This window comes from Cyanistes caeruleus, chromosome 1 (assembly GCF_971803275.1).
Source record: "Cyanistes caeruleus chromosome 1, bCyaCae1.hap1.1, whole genome shotgun sequence".
Classification (NCBI taxonomy): domain Eukaryota; kingdom Metazoa; phylum Chordata; class Aves; order Passeriformes; family Paridae; genus Cyanistes; species Cyanistes caeruleus.
The window spans coordinates 3,435,564-3,456,543 of record NC_141701.1 but is presented as its reverse complement, the minus strand read 5'-3'; the positions used below and the strand labels follow the sequence as shown (position 1 = coordinate 3,456,543).

Here is a 20,980-nt window from a genome sequence, read left to right as displayed (position 1 = left end):
CAGGTCAAGCCCCTGTTCCCCTCCTTATGGCAGAACTCACCAGAATAACTTAAATAACTTAAATAACCAAAAACATTCCCTGCAACCCCACCAGAACCACCATGAGAAAAAACATCCTGCAAAACTCTGGCTGGGGTTTTGTCCTTCCTGAGCCCTCCACACTCACCACTGCCATAGGAATCTCTGCTGCACTGAGACTTTTCTCCAGGCAAAGTCCTGCCCTATGGACCACCCAGTGACCCCCAAACTCTTTTGAGAACATAAATTATGCCAGCACAGGTCTAGCTAAATTTTCATGGACAACCCCACAGGCAGGACAGCTCTGGTGCTCTCCATATAGCACAGAGCCAGCAGAATGCCACCATTTACAAACATATCCTGGATAAAAAGGACAAAAATTCAGAAAGCAACAGCAACGTTGTCTCCAGGTCTGCCTTACCCAGAGTGAATCGGACTTAAGAGGACAACAAAGGAGAGTCCAAGCTCCCAAGAAAGCCACCAAAAAGAGAAACAGCTTTAATATCATGCAAATGACAAAGGGAGAAGGAGATGAGGTGTTTTGAAAGGAGAACAGAAAATCTTGTATCAACATGGAGCCCCAATTCAGCAGGAGACAGCCTGACAGGCAGATGTGACAGCACAGAGAGGAGATCAGAAAGAATGAGACACTGCTTAAAACTTCAAAGAATTGTGATTATGGCATAGATCCTACACAGCTATGATCTAGGAATAAAGGACAATAAAGGACATCTCCATGTTCCAAAGTTTTGAGGGGTATCTCAGAGAGGTTTATGGCCTTTGGCATGTTTGAATATTGTGGGATGTTGGTTATCCCCAATATGGAGATGTGGTAGGATATGAACCATTAAAACCCCCTTGATCCCAGTGGGAGCCTTGTTCCATGAACAAGGAAGAGGAGGATCCCTGGCATTGTCTTGTGCAGGAGGGAAAACTCAAAGCAGCTTCCACAGGCTGGTGGGATGGGACTTCACAGCACAACATGAGAAAACATGACCAGCATCATGTACAGATTTGTTCTTCAGACCTAAACAGATTCCTAAGGAGGCTTCTATGTGCGTTTTTACCTGAAGATCCTTCTTTACATTGTGACTGCAGTCAGATTAACATTTCCACTACACTGAATTTGACAGTCAAGAGAGATGAATGTCAGCGGCCCAAGCAAGCAGATCAGTCAACACACAAAACCCAGATAGCTCAACATGAACAAAAGCCAAAAAGTGTTAAGCTCTGCTGCCACTCCATTTCCTCTCCTTAGGTTCTCCATGGCATTTCAGAGCTCAGCCATGCCTTGCATTGCCATTAAATGGGAATATTTCAAAAGGTGCTGTGACAATGACTGTCAGTAGAGCTGTGTGGCACAACTATAGCAGCAAGGCTTCACCCTTGGCTTGACCAATGGCCCAAAGTCCTTCAGAAAGGTCTCAAACAGGGCTCCAGCAGGATGAACACCAAAGATCATCCTATCAGTAGCCAGAGAAGCACCCACCTGTGAACCATCAACTGATATCCTGAAACAATCCTGCTGCAGGCACTCCCACATGTAATGGGTCAGCAAACCCCCACATCCCAGCTCAAGGGGAAGAGCAAATTCCAGATTAAACCAATGGGAGGTAGTAGAAAATAAGGATGGGCACCCCACCATCATGCCCAGTGAGGAGGTTGGATCACACAGGCAACAGCCACAGCAGTAGAATCACAGAATAACAGAATCTCCTGAACTGGAAGGGACCCACAAGGATCATCCAAATCCATCTCCTGGCCCTGCACAGGACATCCCAAGAATCCCACCACATGTCTACAGATGTACTGAAGCATTCTTGCACACACACACCAGTCCTGAAAAACCAGCACTGAAAGTCAGGACAGCAGCTTCCAGCTTCTCTTTCCCAGACACCCTAGAGACTCATATTACTTCCTCAATTACTTTGAGGGAAGAGCCAAGAAAAACAAGGCTGTGGTCCAGACATCTCTGCTGAGCCCACAGGGAAAACTGGACAGTGGTTAGAGGATTGCAAACCAGGAATTTGTTCAGAAGGAGAAAAATCCACAGCCTCAGACCTCCCACAGGAGCTGAGTTCTTTCTTCCCCTGTAAAAATTTATGTTGTGTCCAGCTGCAAGGCAGAAGTGGCCAAGTTGTGATATTCAGGAGGAAATTGAGCCAACAAGACACCACTGCGCACTGTGCCTGTGTCTGAAGGAAAGAATTAGGGCTGGGCAGTCCCTCCTGGCTCCAGCAGGCACTGAGCAGATTCCTGGGTGCCCAACTGCATGTCCAGCTCGGAGCATCTCCTCAGCACCTCCAACCATTTCACTCAGCCCGTTCTTCCTCAGTGGAAGAGATGAAAAACGTCTGACATGGAGCCAACACATGGTGGAGGCTGAGCAAAGTTAAATGCCACGAGCCGAAGGCAAAGGAGTTCATAAAATAACACTTTGCCACAGACAATCAGGCAGAACAAGATGATCTGTAAAGCCCTTTCCAATCCAAACCATTCTGTGATTAAGAGCCAAATTATTTCCCATGAGCTGGCCTAAACCAAAAAGAAAGGTATGAAGATCTGGACCTGGAGATGCAGCCACAACAGCATAACCTGAAATAGTTCTGTCTTCATCATAACCCCACTACAAGATATCCAAGATGCTGGCTGAGGACATGCAGGAAATTGAGAGTTTGCCAACTTTAAAAATTCCCTAACAGCAATTCCGAGCAGTGCCAAACTCTTGCCAATTAAAAAACAGGAGTGGATACTCAGAAAACCTTGAAAATTTCTTTTTCTGACTCACATGCTCCTTGTTTTCCATCCATAGAGGTCAAACCCTCCAAATTTTCCATCTGAGCCATGGGATTGAAAGCTCCTACAACCACATGTACAAACAAAGCAGCACCTCTCAGTGCTCAGGAACAAGATTAATTGCCACCAGTAGCACTATTATGTTATTTGAAGGTCTGAGGGATATATAGGTATTGAATGCATTAAAACAAAGTTTCAATTACTTTAAGTAAAAAGAGGTAGAGTTTTTAAAACACAGAGTTGTATTTTATACCAAAGCTCAAGATTTCTTCATAATATCTACAGGCAGAAACAGGACAAAAAAAGCCACAGGAGAACTTAATCATAAAAGACAGAAAAGTCAAGGTTAGCTTTAACCAGGCCATGACTTTTCAAAAGTTGGGGTTTTGTTTGTTTTGCCTTCATTAGAGGGAGATGCTACTGCAGAAATCACAGAAAAATTATGTGTGGGTTCACAGCACGGGTCTGTGCCAGTGCACTTCTCCCTGGATAACGTCAGATCCTCACAAACCCTGTCAGAGCACTGCCAAAGCTGATTTAACTGGGTGTGACAGACTCAGAAATCTCTTCCCCATCAAAATCAGTTAGGACATAACAGAAAGTCTATCAACTTCCAGTCCTGTAAATATTAGCTTTCAAAAGCTATTGCAAAACACAGTCTTTTGGGTTTTTTAAGGAGAAAATTGTTTATCGCTTCAATACCATGAGTCAATTTCTCTGCTACCCAGAGTTTTTCCTCCCCTTGTTCTCTAATAAATAATTACAAACCCAAATTTTTAAAGTATATTGCAAATATCCCATCAGCCTGTAGAATGTCCTCCCCCCACCCATATTAATCTCTCACCATATTTAAGTACCTGCTAAATTAGACAGTAAAGGTTTGCTTTGACTTATGGCTACACTATAGCAGCAGCAGAGACTACATAAGTTACTATAAATATAGTTCTTAAAAGATAATTTGAGCTGTTTATCAGAAATGACATTTGTGAGAGTGCTTTTGAGAGAAAAAAACAGTTCAGTCAAGGCCAACAGCATCTCCAGGCCAGGTCAGAGAAAACTTCACCTCAGCCAAGGAACTGCATTTCAAATCATGGAATGGTTTGGGTTGGAAGGGACCTTCAAGACCATCCAATTCCAACACTCTGCCATGGGCAAGGACACCTTCCACCAGGCCACGTTGCTAGAGCTCCAACCAAACTGGCCTGAACACTCTAAGAACCATTTTCTTCTAAAAATCTCCCACTGCACTGACAAGAAAGGTGGGGAAAACTTTTCAGCAGGGCTTGCTGTGATAGGACAAGGGGGAGTGGTTTTAAGGTAAAAGAAGGTTGGTTAAGATTAGATAATGAGGAAATTTTTTACAGAGTTGGTGGTAAACACCAGAAAAGGCTTCCCAGAGAGGTGATGGATACCCCATCCCTGGAAACATTCCAGGCCAGGTTGGATGGGGCTCTGAGCAATGTGATGTGGTTGAGAAGGTCCCTGATCATTTGACTTGGTGATCTTTAACAGTTCTTTCTGTTATGTGATTTGTGTCTTGTAGACTTTTCCAGCACTGAGCTTCTTTGTTTAGCCTGCTTTCACTGCAGACACAGGAGGGCAAGCAAAAGGAAGGAAGGGGGAAAAAAGAAAGATGGAAGGGCAGAAAGGAAGGAAAAAAGGCAGCTCTGTAGACACTGAGGGAAAATAAAATAAAAGAACAGGAAAAGGAAGGGAAGGAAGAGGGAAAGGGAAAAAAACACAGGGTTTTTCTTGTCCAGTTTAAGGGTCAGAGAAAGAATGGAAATAACATCTTTCCTTGACTGGCACTGGGAGGGTATGGAGCTATTTAAAAATACAGTGATATGCCAAATTTACTCATTCCTACAGAAATCAATGTCCACAGCCACAGGTTTTTGTTTATAAAATAGAGGTCCTGCACGTTCTTAAGTTAACTGAGCTTTGGTCGATACATGACGTAATTTTATGTATTTTTATTATAAAAATGCCTCCAGTGGGACAAAAGGCTGGTTCTAAGTGCAGGGGAGGAAACAGACTGTTCAATGCCCCCGGCAACAGCTTAATGGGAAAGCACAGATATTTTAAATTGCTTTTTAATCACTTCTAGATATTTTATCCCCCCAAATTGTGACCATTTACTGAACAACTGCACCTTATTGGGAATGAGCAATGCCAGCAGGCACAGACAATATTTTGCATTTGACAAAGGTGCTCTGATCCTTTGGAATAATATTCACATACACCAGCGCTGAAGTTGAACTTTTTCAATTCTCTCCTTGCAGGTTTTCCTTATTTATTTCTGAGTTTATTTATTTTTATATTCTGTTTAAAAACCAAAATTGATAGATTTCTTTATCTGCTTCCCAGCTGCTCTCTCAAAACAGACAGAGAACACTTTTTTCTACCTTAAAATACAGTCCTAACTCAAAAGTTCCCAGAACAAGATCCTTCCTGGCTGGCCAGCTTGAGTCAGAGCAGATCATCTCAGGCAATTGCATTGCTGAGGAGACAGGGATTGATGGCATAAACCAACCTGCAGGAACAACTTTAAAACCATAAACATTGATTCAAAACATCTTGAAATGCTAAAATGCTCTCCCTAAGTGACGGGCATTGTGCCATGGCCTCTCCCCTTCCCTACCCCGACCCTCCTTGACTTTATGAGCTCTCCTGCCCTGCTATGGGTTGTAGCTATCTGGAAAATGAGAGTGGGAAGCAGAGTTGAGTTGGGAAGTCACAGAGAATTTCAAAGTTTCATCCGCACTTCAAAATTTATAGAAAAACTGTCGTTTTAGAAGAGAGTGATGTCCTTTCCCTTGGAATTCGTTCAACAGATTTGGATGGTGCCACAGGGTTTCCTCCTCCTAGTGTTTGATGCTGGGTATTTTTTGGGCTCTGGAGACTGTTCCTGTGCAATCACTGCTTGTTTGCCTTCCCTCTGCTCTGTAGCTGCCAACACAATCCTCTTCCAAACCTACACACAGTTCAACATTGTGATCCATCTCCAAGGGATGCTGATCACAATGTTGAACTGTGTGTAGGTTTGGAAGAGCATTTTGTTGTTGGAACAAGATGATCTTTAATGTCCCTTCCAAGCCAAAGCATTTTATGGATTCTGTGACTCCCAGAGCACTCGCTCTAACACCACCCCTTAGATGATATCTCCATCTTTACATACTGTGAGAGGACCAAAAAGGAGAGGAAAGATCCCTGTCATGGCTCCATAAAATAACCTCAATTTTGCAGCAAGCAAGCTGGAGGGCTGCCATTTCATTCAGCTGAGATATAAATACATTCAGCCTTTTGGATCTCTAAAGGCAGAAGGAACTCACATCAGCTTCTTCCTCTCTGCTCAGGAAAATAAAGGGACATCTGGATTTACCTCTTTTGCTGGTACCTTGCACAACACCAGCCCTAGGCTGTCATCCCAAACCAGCACAGGAACCTGCCTGTGTGGGGAAGAGATGTTTTTAAAAGACACCAAAAAAAAATACAAATGTGGCAAATAGGAGCAAACAGAAAGCTGCAAGGCACGGGGATGTAGATAATTCAAAATATACTGATGTGCCCTGCAAAATGGAGGCTGCAGCCAAAAAGTCTGGCCTGACACAGGGCAGATTCACTCGCTGCAGAAATGAAGGTAGCCTCATGGTTGCCTCTGCCTTAAGACAAGGAGGCACCTGCTCCTGATTTTGGGACCTGAGTTTCTGTAAATTCCAGGTCAAAAGGGAAAAATTAACTCCTCTCCTTCAAAAATTGCATGCATAAATAAGACAGGTCAAATCCTCAACCCTATCACAGAATCCCAACAATAAGTTGGCTGCCATTTGGTAAAGGAAGGGCAAGAACAGTTTCATCTTTCCCCCACCACACTTTAGAAGAAAAAGAGAACATTTTTAGGCTGGAAAAGAGGTGACTTGAGATGCTCCCATAGTGTGAGATGTGGGAAAGACATTAATATCCAGATCCATGTGTTTTCAGGTGCTGGTGCTTGGTTCCCAGCACAGGAAAGCTTCCATCAATCCCTTAATATGCAGTGGAAATTAATCTCATTTTTTGAAGATTACAAACATCCAGGAGCTGTCCTTAGTAATAGCTACTGCAACAACTGTAATTTCACTTATCTGTATTTCCCCACATCTCAAAGGAAAAAACATAGAATCATAGAAGGATCCAGGTTGGATGAGACCTTAAAGAAGACATTATTGTAACCCTCTGCCATGGGCAGGGACACCTTCCACTATCCCATGTTGTTCCAAGCCCTGTCCAGCCCAGCCTTGGACACTTCCAGGGATGGGGCAGCCACAGCTTCTCTGGGAAACCTGTGCCAGGGCCTCACCTTCCTCACATCTTCCTAATCTCTAATCTAAATCTCTCTTCTGTCAGTCTGAAGCCATTCCCTCCTGTTCTGTCACTCCATCCCTTGTTCAAAGTCCCTCCCCAGGTCTCTTTTAGCATCTTTAGGCACTGGAAGGGGCTCAAAGGTCTCCCTGGAGCCTTCTCCAGGCAGAACAGCCCCAACTCTTTCATCCTGGAGAGGTGCTCCAGCCTTCTGATTAGAAATCCTTCCTCAGCACCCAGGTTTTCCCCATCTGAGGAGCACTCCCAAATCACAAGAAACCCTCTTCCCATGTGGTGCACGGCAGACACCTCCCACAGCCAGACAGCAGCGTTCGCATCCAACAATGGAAACCTTCCCTCTATTTGCACGCTCGGCTCTGCCAAAAACAAAGCACACCACTCAAGTGGGAGAACACCTTCCTACTTCTTCAGGGAAGACCAGGGAATTTGTGCAGATCCCTGGTTACTTGGAGGCAGCGTTTCTCAAGGAAGACAACTGAGGGAGCTCAGAGCAGCAACTCTGAGTGCTAAGGAGATAAGGACGGCAGCCCAGGAAATCAGCAATCCCAGCACACCACATCCACACGGCCTTGCCCACGGCTGTCACTTTGAGGAGAGTTTGCTACAAAACCAGCACAGAGATTATCTTGTTCTCTTGCAGGAATGCAAGGATTGAGATGCAGGGGAAAAGCAGCAAGATGGGAGCCGCAGGCTTTGTGGAGGCGCAGCCAGCTCTGCTCACTGAGCAGGGACCACCACATGGAGGAAATCCGGCCAGAAACCACCCCAGCGCTGGAATGTTGGCCAGGAAACTGGTTTGAGAAAACACAAAATGTGCCAGCAGCCTGATGACACTGCCCATTGCTCTGAGGGGAGTGCACTGAATGCCAGGACATCCTGATGAAGGCAGGCATGGGTAGTTATCAGATTAACCCACCATCCAGGGAGAAGGGTTTATGGGTCACCACAGTGCTCACATCACATGCTGACAGCTGGGACAGCCACACAAGGGTGTTGCATAATGGCTCTTTTTCCTTTCCACAGAGGAAATCCCACAGAGCAGTGTCACAACCAGGGATCACCAGTGTGTGGTGAGGGCTCGGAGCAGCTCGCTGAGAGGGGAGCAATGGCAGGCCAAGTGCTCCAGGAGTCCACAAAGAACCATGGAATTGTTTAGGTCGTAAAAGACCTTTAACATCATCAAGTCACAGCTTTAACCAAGCATTGATTGCAAAGGCCACCACTATGCTGTGTCCCCAAGTGCCACATCTGCACACCTATTAAATCCCTCTCCCACTTCCTTAGGCAGCCTGTTTCAATGCTTGACTGCTCTTTTAGTGAAGAAATTATTCCCAATATCAAATCTAAACCTTCCCTGGAACCACTTGAAGCCATTTCCTCTTGTCCCATCGCCAACTTTGACCCCTTGTATCTGCCCTTGGACAAAGAAAGTGCCCAGGTCCTTGACACCCCTAAAGACAAAATCAGCACATGAGAGAACAGCTCATGAAAAGCAGCAGCATTTGTGAGGTTCACCACTGGCACTTGAAAAGACCAGAAAGATGGGGACAAGGAGAAAATGCAATGAGATCTAGCAAGGACCTGGGCACAATGAGGACATCAACACATGGATGTTACATGTTTAAAAACCATACATGTTTTAAACCATAAAATAAAGGTTTATTTTATGAATTGTTGTGTGCACACTGATGTACATTTATGACTGATAAAAACACAATTTTTCCAATTACAGTGCCTATAACAGAAAGCACCAATGACCAGACAAAGACAGAAAACCACTCAGTAACACACAAAAAGTTTGGGCAGTGAAGCTGATGCTGGACACAAATCCAGGCAGAAGCTTAGCCCCAGCCAACCTCTTACTTGCATCACCTGAATGGCTGAGGCACAGGTCAGGCCAGTTGAACCAAGTCCCCAGGGGGACCCTGCTGGTCTACTTAGCAAGGAGAGACCTCTCCAGACCTCAGCAGCCTGCGGCAAACACTTGGTCATGTGGATGAAGGGCTGGGGCCAGGGAGCACCTTGTGCTTGTGCCCTGTGCAGCCCTTCCAGCAAAACTGCCTTCACTTGGTGCTCGTTCATCACAGAGCATGAAAAGGTAAAAACAACTCCACTGCCTGGACTTCCAGGGTATCAGGAGGTGAAAAAGAACAAATCTGAGCAAGAACAAATCTGAGCATTGGACTCTCTGCTGCAATGATGTCCTTCTATAGCTTTGCTCCCAAAGCACCACATGTGGCTACCAAGCAGTGAGATTTTCAAGGGCATTCCACACTCAACCTGAAGTGTGTGACTCTTCCTGAAGAGTTTCCATCCACTTTTCTCATCATACAGCAGATAGACAGGATGAGCAACAGACCCCTGGTACACATGGGGTGGGGAGAAGGCAATCAATGAGTGTGCAAGAGCACAAAGACAACACAGGGACAGTGACAGGACTGGACTGGTCAACAAATTGACGGGGGCTAAAGTGTTGTCAACACAGCCAAACACCATCATAACAGCTGGGGAGAGAGATCCTGACCCCAGCTTGGCTGACACCATGGCAGCTCTCATAGCACCACAGGACTTGCACATTCATCACACCTGGTGTTCTTTACAATTCACCACCACCAATGCCCTGCCCCAGGCTCGTGACTCCAGATCCAGCAAGGGCAAGGCTGGTCACCCACACAGGGATGGCACAACAGTTATTTTCCCCCTCACTGCTGAAACAATCTGTCCCACCACCTGGCTGACTACAGCTTTCTAACCCATTGGTCCAGGTTGCTCCCAAGGGCCACATTCCCATGTACCAGCTCCTTTCTGCCACACAGAAAAAATTGCACATGGAAGTAAGAGATGGGAAGGGAAAGCCATAAAACTGAGAAAAGATATCCTCAGCAAAATTTGTTTTAAGGCATGACTAGCTCATGCTGAAAGCCAGATCCTCTGGTTTTCAGTCCAGTCCCTTGTGGGAGGACAATTTATGTTCTCTCTCTCTCCAGCCAGACATGGTGCTGGGGGACTATTCAGGGCAGCAGTAACACCACTAAAGCTCTTTTCTCAGTACTGCTGTGAGGAGACTCAGGGGCACTGAGCACTGGTATTTAGGGAAACATCACCTGTATCAAAGGGGACACCCATCACACTGATTCAGCACTGGTACTGCCAAAGGTGACAGAATAATTACACAAAGCACTGCTCCCTCCCTAAACACCAGCCTTACAGGGGATGAATAAATTTCTGTCTCCAGGGTCACCAAGGAGGAGTCCTATAACTCTCCCTATGCCTCCAAGGGGAGGTAAACCTGGTGGGAGGGGCAGAATAGTCCCAAAAAAAGCCAGAGGAACTTGGCCGTGGCTGTGCTGCCCACAAATGGATCTGCCACGGCTGGATCTGCTGCTGGAGCAAAAAGCAATTCCCCTGAGGGGGAAACACTGAGCATCCAGTGGAAACATCCCACCAGTGTGGCATGGGACCAGCACGCCCCTGCTTGTCTTTCACACTGCTCAAGGAGACCAACAAGGCTTTGCCACCCTGGCAGGAGCTTCCAGGATGAGGAGCATGAAGTAAAACCTCAAGACCTACAGAACAATAAAGTTCTCACTGATTTCAGGAAATTTGGGATGGATTTAGTTGGGCCTGTAGTGTCAGGGTAATGGTTTCAAACTGAAAGAGGTTAGGGGTTCAGGCAAGAAAAAAGATTTTGGTAAGACCAAATGTTGCCCACAGAGGTGGCAGGTGCCCCATCCCTGGAAAGATTCAAGGTCAGGTGAGATGGGGCTGTGAGCAACCAGATTAAGTTGGAGATGTCCCTGCTCATTGAAGGGGAGTTGGATTTTATAACCTTCAAAAGTTGCTTCCAACCCAGACTATTCCATGGTTCAAATTCTGCCTGGCATCCTCAAGCACACAAGTTTCAAAGCACTGCCATTCTCTATGTTTATTTTATTCCTGTGCATGGTTTGCTCTAGAGATCAGAGACGTGGAACCAGCAAAGGATCAGCACAATGAGAACACAGGGAGAACACGAAAATATGGGCAAAGCTCTGAGACAACTCTTGGATAAGGTTGCTTTCCATATGAGCAAAGATAAAGTACTCCCTCCTCAGCCTCACCAGCAAAACCTTCCATAAACCAGCTCTCCCTTTTGGCAACTAGGTCCAAAAGAGAGTGAAACTCCTACAAAATGAAAGTCATGGGAAAAAAAAAGTTTCTCAAGGGCAAAATTTTATTTGCATCTGCCTGAGCCCCATGTTCAGATGACCCCCTCCTGAAGAGATGCTCTTACCAGCTGCTTACCAAGTCCTGCTCTCCTGGGGCACACAAGACTTTCTTCTAATCTGGAAGAAAAAGCAAGACAACTGATAAGTACTGGGAAAAAACCCTATTTCAGTGTCATGGTTAAGGACATGGCCACCATCAGCACCAAGAGCTCTGATATCCAGTCACATCCTGCAGCCTCTGAGCTGGGCTGTAGGAACAGGTACAAAAAGAACAATTGGTTCCTCAAAACATCACTGCTGAACATGGGGAACAGCACCTCCTTTTCAAAAGAAAGTTGGTATAAATCTTTAAAATTCCTAGAAGGTTTTAATATTTCCAGATTAGCAACTACATAAAAGCAGGAGATTGTAATTGTTGGCAGGACACCTGCAAGAATAATAAATAACAAATCAAAACCTTCAATGGAAAATGAGAATCACTTGTTTAAGTGTCCAGTCTTCTTTAAGATCCCGCACCTGCTGTGGGAGGAACACTCTGGCCACAATCCAGTTAAGCATTTCTGTGTGTCAGATTTGAGAGAACAGGGAGAACCCTGCTGAATCAAAGTCTTGGCATTTCTCACCAGCCGCTTCTTTCTCTCTCCTGCTGGCCTTCAAACATGTACACACACTCCTACCTTCCAAGAATTTCCAATTTTAGCTTTTATTCTAGAAACAACACCTCCTGGTTACAAAAGCAGCCAAGTTTGCTGCCAGGAAAAAGCACTGGTACAACCCCAAGGGGCAGGTCCTGCATTAGACAAGCACCAGGCAGCTCTCAAGAGCTCACAAAAGGCCTTTTAATTAATACGCCTACTTGCTTTGCTCAATTAACACCAGTGAGGAAACCCTTCACACACTGCCTTCGGCTCTGGTCACTGTGGGCTGAACACTTTAAAATCCTTTTGCATTAATAAATACTTCCTATACAAATGCCATATACTTCCTACACACATGCTCTATACAGAAAGCTCAGTTGAAAAAAAAAAATAAAAAAAATAAAAAAAAAAGGAAGCAATTTCCCCAGAGAGAAAAATTCAGAGATAAAATTGCAGCAATGATTTATATTTGCCCAGAGCAGCTGAGCAGCAATCCCAGCCCTTGGTGACCTCTGTGCAAATACACCAAGCCAATTACACACTGTGACAGAGGATTTTCCCCTCCCAGAGCAGCAGCTTCTTGTTGCTCGGAGGGAGAAACATCAAAAGGTACTGCAACAAGTGAGTGTGTGTTACTGAGCAGGCTGGGGACAACCAGCCTCGAGGTTTAATCAAGATTTGGAACCAATTGTGTGAGGGGTTTTGTAAACATTGATCTTATTGAGTTGTTACATCTGGAGGATGTAATTCCCAACGACCTGCCCGTTTAACCCATGGAAATCACCACGGGGCAACTCAGCTCAATCCTCCCACTCCATCCCTTCTTGTTTGCTGTGGTCTTCAATAGCAGATGAGTGCTAATCCACTTCATCCTTCAGTGTCCCACACTTGGGACGTGCCCAGCAGCACTTTTGTGTCCTTTGGCAAGATAAAAGGGAAAATACAAACTTTTTAAAACCACCAGTCATAGCCAGCAACTGACAGAAGAGATGCTCTCAGCTTCCTAGAATTACAGAATAATTTAGGTTAGAAAAGACCTTTCAGATCCATTAGTGCAACTACTAAGTACTGCCAAGGCACCACTAACCCATGTCCCCAAGTGCCACATCCACACATCTTTAAATACCTCCAGGAATGGTGACTCAACCATGTCCCTGAGTAGCCTCCTCCAATGCTTGAAAAACCTTTCAGTGAGGAAATTTTTCCTAGTTTCAAATCTAAACCTCCCTGATGCAAACTGAGACCATTTCCTCTTGTCCTGTCACTTGCTGCTTGGGAAGAGTGGGCAGGACATGGTGATGTGCAGCCTGCCAGTCCCCTTGTTTGGCCCAGGACATCCTGGTTCCAGCTTCTTGTTGAGCCACATCATCACTGCTCTGGTTATGAGGATGCTTTTTCCTCCTGGACATCCCAGAGCCCCTTTCCTTCACCCTGCTTCTTTAGAAAGAAAACCAGAAACCAGGGGCTGAGAGCTGGAAATTTGTGACTTCACAGGCCATTCTTTTCTGCTACAGGAAAAGAAATAAATTAGGAAGAGTATGATGAGAAGCAGGTAACAGGTGCATTTATGTCTGGATTTAACCATCACAGGCTCACTATCCTTGTTTCCTGCAGGATATCACTAAGAGTAGCCAAAACCCAGGTGACTCCAGCAGGAGAAAGAAATACAGCAGCAGGTACTTCAGAAGATCCAAAACTCGGCTCATCCTACCAGTGCCCACAAGGACACTGAAATTCCAGATCCCATCTGCTCCCCAAAAGGGGAAGTTATCCCTCCTCCTGAGATAGGGTTTTCCACAAGGGAAACCACCTCAACTTCTCAGCTGGTGCATTGAGTCTTCCACAATTCGCTCCACCTGTGCTGCGCACTCCACCATCTGCTTGGAACTGGGATGGGAGCATCCTTTTCTAACACCCCAAATGCACCAGATTAATTATTATACTTAGGGTTTTTTGAGGGGGTTTGTCTATTTTCATCTTTGTTTGAAGCATTCAGCCACGGGACAAAATGATTTCTGCCTGCACTGAGAGAGGAAATGCCATCAGGATTGTTTAATTGAGATTAATTTCAGGACTGTGGCCAGACTCAGGAAAGGTGGCAGAAATCCTTCATAGCTGGATAATGAGGTTGAGGCTTTATGAGTAATTCTCCTGAGTTATGCACCCAGTGCCTTGGGTGTGAGTGACACATTCCTTTTTGCCTCCATTTTTGAATGGGAAATGTCATCCAAGTACACAAACACAATATTTATTAAAAAAAAAAATTTAAAAAAAGAATAGCAACAACACAATTCCTGAGGTGGAGGCACAGATTGCATCTCACTTGTACAATGTCCAATCAACTGCTGTCTGGAGGAATTTCCCTGCTGGGTTCTCCAGGAATGTCCCCAAACTGCATCACAACCATGATGTACCTAATATTCCAAAAACCTAAAGAGCCTCTGGGGTGGAAACCAGGACAGGACCAAGCCCAATCAACACAAACACTCCCGTGAACACCTCTTGTACCAATATTTTTGATATGGAGAGAGGAATCCAGGCTTCCTCACTCCCTGATGCTGAGCCACCACACCCATGGTCCTGCACATACTGTCTGTGCTGATCTGTGTTCCTCCTCCCAGCCCAAAATGGCATCTCTGGATCGCAACCAGCTCCCACTTTTTGAGCAAGCAAAGGCTTTCACATAGAGGTTATCTGAAGTTTGAATGCTGTCAAATCTCAGCTGCAAGGAAACTGGAGAGGAGATGTCTCTGCTCCAGCTGAAGCCACCACCTTCCATTACTGAGCTGCCCTTTTGGGAATTCTCCATGCCCTCCCCTCTGCCATGCCCAGGCACCAGACATGAAGATTTCTAATGTCAGTTCCTGCTGGCATGACATCCACCCCACTTCTCCTGGAGGATGAATGAGCAGATGGGACCAGTGGAAGATGGAAGATTGGAAGTCCTTCCAATCCAGTAACTCCCACCCAAAATACAGAGGATGAAAGGATCCTCCAGGGTCAGAATCTTTTTCCTAGGGGTAGGAACAGGGTCAAGGAAGACACACAGGTGGTTACTGAGAGGCTGTGCAGACTAACTCATGTCTGTGTGGTTAGTTTTACTGTTCTGCAAATCCTTGATTCGCTTGCTTATTCCCCAGCCAACCCATTGCACCATTCCAGCAAAATATGCACAATCCTGAAGAGTTTTGAAATTAATATGATGGTCTCTCAAGCATCTTCCGTCATGCAGAATTAAAATTTAAATGTACACCCACCCTTGCCTCACTCCCTGAAATCCATCAGGCAGAAACTTCCCTGTGTCACGTCAAGAGACTCCAACAGCTGAAGGGGCTAATGGGAAACTGCATTTCCAGCTGCTGCCAGGCTTCAGAGCAGGGTTCCAGCCACACCAGCACTGCTCCAGCAGACCTGCCCCTGCCTCAGACACAGCAAAGCTGCTTTTAGAGCAGTTTCCTCCATGCACAGGGGTGACAATCATCCTCCAATATAAATGGCTATGAGAGAACCAGAGGAATGGTGGTTTCCAGATGTCTTGGAAAAAGAAAAGGCAACCATGAGGTTTTCTCAGGAAATAATTGCTGAAGAGCTCACACATGTTCTGGCTGTGCCATCATGAGAGACATGAGAGAAGTAAAAAATGGAAACCAGAACAAAATTGATTCAATCTCTGCAAAAGCCTCAGGGGACAGGTGGCAGCAAACACAAAGTTCAGGGGCAACAACACACAATGACACCTCACAAAGCTGGGCATCCCTAAGGAGAAAAAACTTCTGAGAATCACAGAATGGACTGGGTTGGAAGGGACCTTAAAGAACATCCTGGTCCAAGCCCTGGCCAACCTGGCCTTGAACACTTCCAGTGATGGGAAATCCACAGCATTTTTGGGCAACATGTTGCAGCACCCCCAACCCTCACAGGGAAGAATTTCTTAATATCTAATATAAACCTGCCCTCTTTTCATTCTGAAGCTATTTGCTTTTGTTAAATCACTCCATGCCCTTGTCCAAAGTCCCTCTCCAGCTCTCTTGGAATCCCTTCAGGCACTGGAAGGGGCTCTCAGCTTTCACTGGAGCCTTCCCTTCCCCAGGCTGAACAACCCCAACTCTCTCAGCCTGTCTCCATAGCTCCAGTCCCGTGATCAGCTTGGTGGCCCTCTATTTGAACCACCTGGGGAAACATCTCCACTCTCAATGCAACACCAACACCAACACCAACAAAGAGGTTTGGAGCAAAGACACAACACTGAACTACCAGACCAGGGCCCAATCCTGATATCTGAGCTACAGCTGGTCTTACACTGCATCTCCAGCTCAGATCAGCAGCTCTATCCAATATGGCAAGTCAAGACATTCCCAAGGTCGTGCTGCAAACCCCAACTGATTTTTCTTTTCCTTGTGCATGTGGCTGACATTTCCTTCATGGCTCATCACATCATCAGGACCACAGCAAGAAAACCGACACCCTCTCAGACACCTTTTGGGAGAGCAAACACAGCTGCCTGCACTTGATGGCTATTTTGGGGTTGAAATTGAGATGCAGATAGCTGCCAAAACAACCACCCTGGGGGAGCTGTTGCTTTTTCTCTTGAAATGCAGAGATACTTTCCATTTCTTCCCTCCTCTTACTTCTACTGATTTTACCAGATTTCTCAGAGAAGGAAACAGCAATTGCATGACTCAGAGGGAGAATCACGTTCCACCCATCACAGAAATGCTCACGTGCATGTAAGGAGCTGGGTGAGACACGGTCTTTTGTCCTAGGCCATGGGTGTCAGACTGACAAAGCTCTGTCATGTGCCCAGAAAAAAACACAGGCAAGGGAAGAAGCAACAGCACCAAGAGTCAGAGGCTAAAATTTCAGGGCCGTGATGAACAGAAACAGTTTTCCTCCAAGAAACCAAGCCAACCATGAAAGTTCTCATCCCATGTGCAGAAGAAGTCACAGGAGGAGAAATCTACAACTTTCTGCATGGAAGAGGCTGTGTGGGATCTGGTCAGGATGATCAGTGTGGTCAAGGGATAAAAACCATACCCAGGAGCAAAGTGAAAGCAACAACCCTTAGTGATGCCTACAATATCTCATCTACCACGCTGACTTGCCTTCTTCACATGCTTTAAACTTTTGGAACACACCTCCAGAAGAAGTTGTGATGGACTGGAATATATTTTCCATTATTTCCAGTTTTACTGAACTTTTATTGTGGTGCCCCAATATCCAATTGCTGAGAAGGTGGAGTGGGGGTTGGCAGGGCTCAGAAACACCAGGAGAAGAGATGGTTCCTCTGACACAGGAACAGCTCCTTGCACTGCACCAAAAGTCCTGCCATAGGAACAAGAACATGATCCCCTACAAAACTGCAAAATTCACTGGATAGTGGGCAGATATTTTCAGCCCCCAGGGCTGTTTCCACAGTTATGATTCCTCCTTATCCCTAATACAGCTGACAGCAACAAGTGTAGGATCTGGAGACTCCATGCAGGGGAAGACAACTCACAAAGGCGTAAAGGCATCAGTGCATTTCAGCAAGGCCTTCAGAGTGAGTTATCTGATGTTTTAGACTTCACTGATGGCATTTATGAGTTTAAAAATGCATATAAGGCTTCAACATCCTCTCCCAGCCGCTCTCTTTAGGATGCAAATGCAGTTTAACACAATTAGACAGGACAAAAAGCCCAGACATTTTACAGGATCAACTGCATTCCAGTTGTCAGGGAAAATAAAGAGACACCAGCTGAACAGGCAGGCTGGACAAAAGCCTGTTTTCATCTCTGGATGGTTTTCAGATCAGCACAGGACTGTGCAAGGAGGAAGAGGCGTTTTCCAAAAGGCATCAAGCCCTGCTACAGCTCTACACAGGGGAAAAAAATGCCAAAAAATAATCGAGTAATACTATATTTGTTAGCAAGAAAATATAAATTAAGAAATACAAATACACTTTATTAAAAAAAAAAATCTCATATTTAAAAATGGAAAAGAAAAAACCTCCAAGAAAGTTGCCAGAGCACATTGCTACATTTACAGATGTAAATAAAGCAGGGAAGAAGTAAATGAAGGAAGGCAATTTTAGATCAGATATTGAGAAGAAATTCTTTAAGTGTGGTGAGGCACTGGCACAGGTTGCATAGAGAGGCTGAGGACTCCCCATCCCTGGAAGTGCTCAGGGCCAGGTTGGACAGGGCTTGGAGCAACCTGGGGTAGTGGAAGGTGCCCCCACTCATGGAAGTAGGGTCAGAATAAAATGATCTTTAAGGTCTCTTTTCACCCAAAACATTCCATGGTTCTGTGATTCTCTGTGTTATCTGAAACTCCCAACATTAGGACAGAAAAGAGAGAGGAAAGAGAAAGCTCAGTGTGAAGCTTCTGGAAGCTCAAGACATTTATTTCCATTCCTCAAGGTTCAGAACTGAGCAGTTGACAAAGTGTCTGGAGGTACCTTGAAACACTTCCCATCACGACTGCTCTTTTAAAGGAGAAGCAATATGAAATTGGCAGGAAGTATATTTTTCTATATAATTTCTTATCTTTCACAGAAAAATCAATCGTCCCTAGTTCTCTAGGTATTTCTTTTTTCTTTTTATTTTCTATTAAAAGACCTAAACAAAGAATTTCTGTTACTGAAGACTGCAATTAAAAAAAAAAAAAATTAAAATAAACAGATTTATTAATTAAATCTTCTGGAGCATCTCTGCTATGAAGACAGAATGAGAGAATTGCTGTTGTTCAACCTAGAGAAGGGAAGGCTCCAGGCAGACTTAAGAGCACCTTTTCAGTCCTAGAGGAGCTCCAAGAGAGCTGGAGAGAGACTTTGGACAAGGGCATGGAGTGACAGGACAAGTGGCAATGGATTTAAGCAGAAAGCAGAAAGATTTGGATTAGATTTAGTAAGAAATTCTCTGCCATGAGGATGGTGAGGCCCCTTCACAAGTTTCCCAGAGAAGCTGTGGATGCCCCACCCCTGGAAGTGTCCAAGGCCAGGTTGGACATGGCTTGGAGCAACCTGGGATAGTGGAAAATGTCCCTGCCCATGGCAGGGGGTTGGAATAAGGTTTTCTTTAAGGTCCCTTCCAACCCAAAACATTCTGTGATTCCATTAATGATTTTTGGATCTATCCTTGAACTCCCCAGTGATTCCTGAGAACCTTTAGGTGGCAACAGAAACACTGACAAGATGTTTCTAGGAGAAATTCAAAACAACTGGAGCTTCTCTTTCGAAACAACAGGATCAGGAGGCTGTCAGGAATCATCAGTCTGGCAGCTCTATCACTGCAGGAAGAAGTGAGATGGAAAACCAGCTGAGCACAGGCACAAGGTGCCAGGTGCTGTGTTTGCACACCTGACACGCTGAAGCTGCTTGGACCATCCCCCCACATCTCCATGCCTCCATCTCCCACCCTAAAACTTGCAGCACTGACCTTTGGGGAGTGCTTTAGGACTTCTGGCTCTGTTACACAAGCTCAGGTGTTACCACCTCAAGTCCAGGTAATCCAACTCAAATCACTGCAGAGAGATAACGGCGGGGCCTATCTGAAAATAGACAGAAATCCCCACCAAAAACATCTAAGTCGTCATGATAGAAAAATAAATCCAGGCAGATTGTTGCTTGCATTGTATGAATCATCATGTTGTTATAGCAACTTCATATCTGCACCCAATCTGAAAACCAAGCACAGCTGAAATAATATAACAGCATTAAGTTAAAATGATATATAACAAGACAAAAATGGATCAGCTCGATCTCCGAGGAGCACCCACACTTCTTTCTCACCCTCTTCCCTCCCTTTGAAAACATTGCTTTGCTGTATTTAAACAATTAAAAAAAAAAAATAAACCAGACTTGGAGCTCATGGAGAAGAGGAGCACTAATGAGATTTTGAATTCAAGGAGAATCTTCAAAATGAAGGCTTACAGTACCATGGAATCACAGAGTGGTTTAGGTTGGAAAGGACCTTAAAGAAAACCCTTCTCCAACCCCTCTGACATGGGCAGGGATGTTTTTCACCACCTTTAAATAAAAACAAGTGTAATTCCCAGTTAGAACCACCAGCCAACTTCCCCTGTTGTTCTCATGTACTCCAAAATTCATGCACTGAATTCATGCATTACATAAATTTTATAGGTTTTTTTTATATTTTATTTTTTTTTAAATTCATGTAATTCAGGACATATATAAATATATACGTGCATTGTGTCCTGCTCTGTTCAGGAGTCCTGAGCAGAGATTCCAGCCTGAGCAGAACATTTAGAAACAAGAAAGGGGATGCACAAGTTCTAGTTTTAAAACTGCAGGTCTGTGTGGTGCTTTTATTGCTGAAGAAAAAGCAAAAAGTGTCACCAAGGCTCTTTCCATCAGTGCAGCAAAGGAAGGAAAGTAAATAAACAGAATTGTTTCAGGGACTTGGCAGGAAAGCACAGCTCTGCAAGGCAAGGGGAGCCCACCAACCTCCAAAACACTGCAGGTGCCTCAAAAGACACCGTTGTGCTCCAATTAGTGCCAAAGATGAGCAGAAAGCACCACAGGGCACTTCACTGCTGCTCTCCCCATGTGATGCTGCCAGCAACAAGGTTTGAAGGAGAAAGCAGGGAAAGGGAAAAGGAAGAAACCTGGGAGACTTACAAATTTTGCTCTTGATGTTTCAAGCAAATTAAGACCAAATAAGCCCCAAAATAGAAAAAGCAACCCACAAACCCACAGCTCTAGTCCCAACAAAGTCCTATTAGTCTTAACAACAGCACAAAAGTGACTCAATTAATTAAAAGCAAATAAAAAGAAGCAGCCTAACTTATTCTTTCAGAGTTCAGGACAGCAAAAGCACCAGTCTGACCCAGACAGAACTGTATTTTTTTCCTTTTCTTCTTTTTCTTAAATGCATTTATTCATTAAGGCTTCCTCGTAGGCTGTGTAATGAGTCACTTCTTGCTTCTCTATGAAGTGCTAAGGGATGGAAAGGAACAGGA

At 44.9% G+C, this 20,980-nt stretch overlaps 1 protein-coding gene across 23 annotated transcripts in view; it reads right to left on the bottom strand.

Moving 5' to 3' along the window:
* Positions 1-20,980, bottom strand: part of TSNARE1 (t-SNARE domain containing 1) — a 449,654-nt gene that overhangs the window by 394,356 nt on the left and 34,318 nt on the right. For 12 of the 23 annotated variants that reach the window (XR_015283186.1, XM_086877018.1, XM_086877108.1 and 9 more), the window contains one exon: positions 11,450-11,501. The exons of 2 other annotated variants lie outside the window; for them this stretch is intronic. The gene's annotated coding sequence lies outside the window, so the exon portion shown is untranslated. The remainder of the gene's footprint in view (positions 1-11,449; positions 11,502-20,980) is intronic. 9 more of the 23 variants (XM_086876994.1, XM_086877025.1, XM_086877008.1 and 6 more) reach the window with 1 other exon arrangement.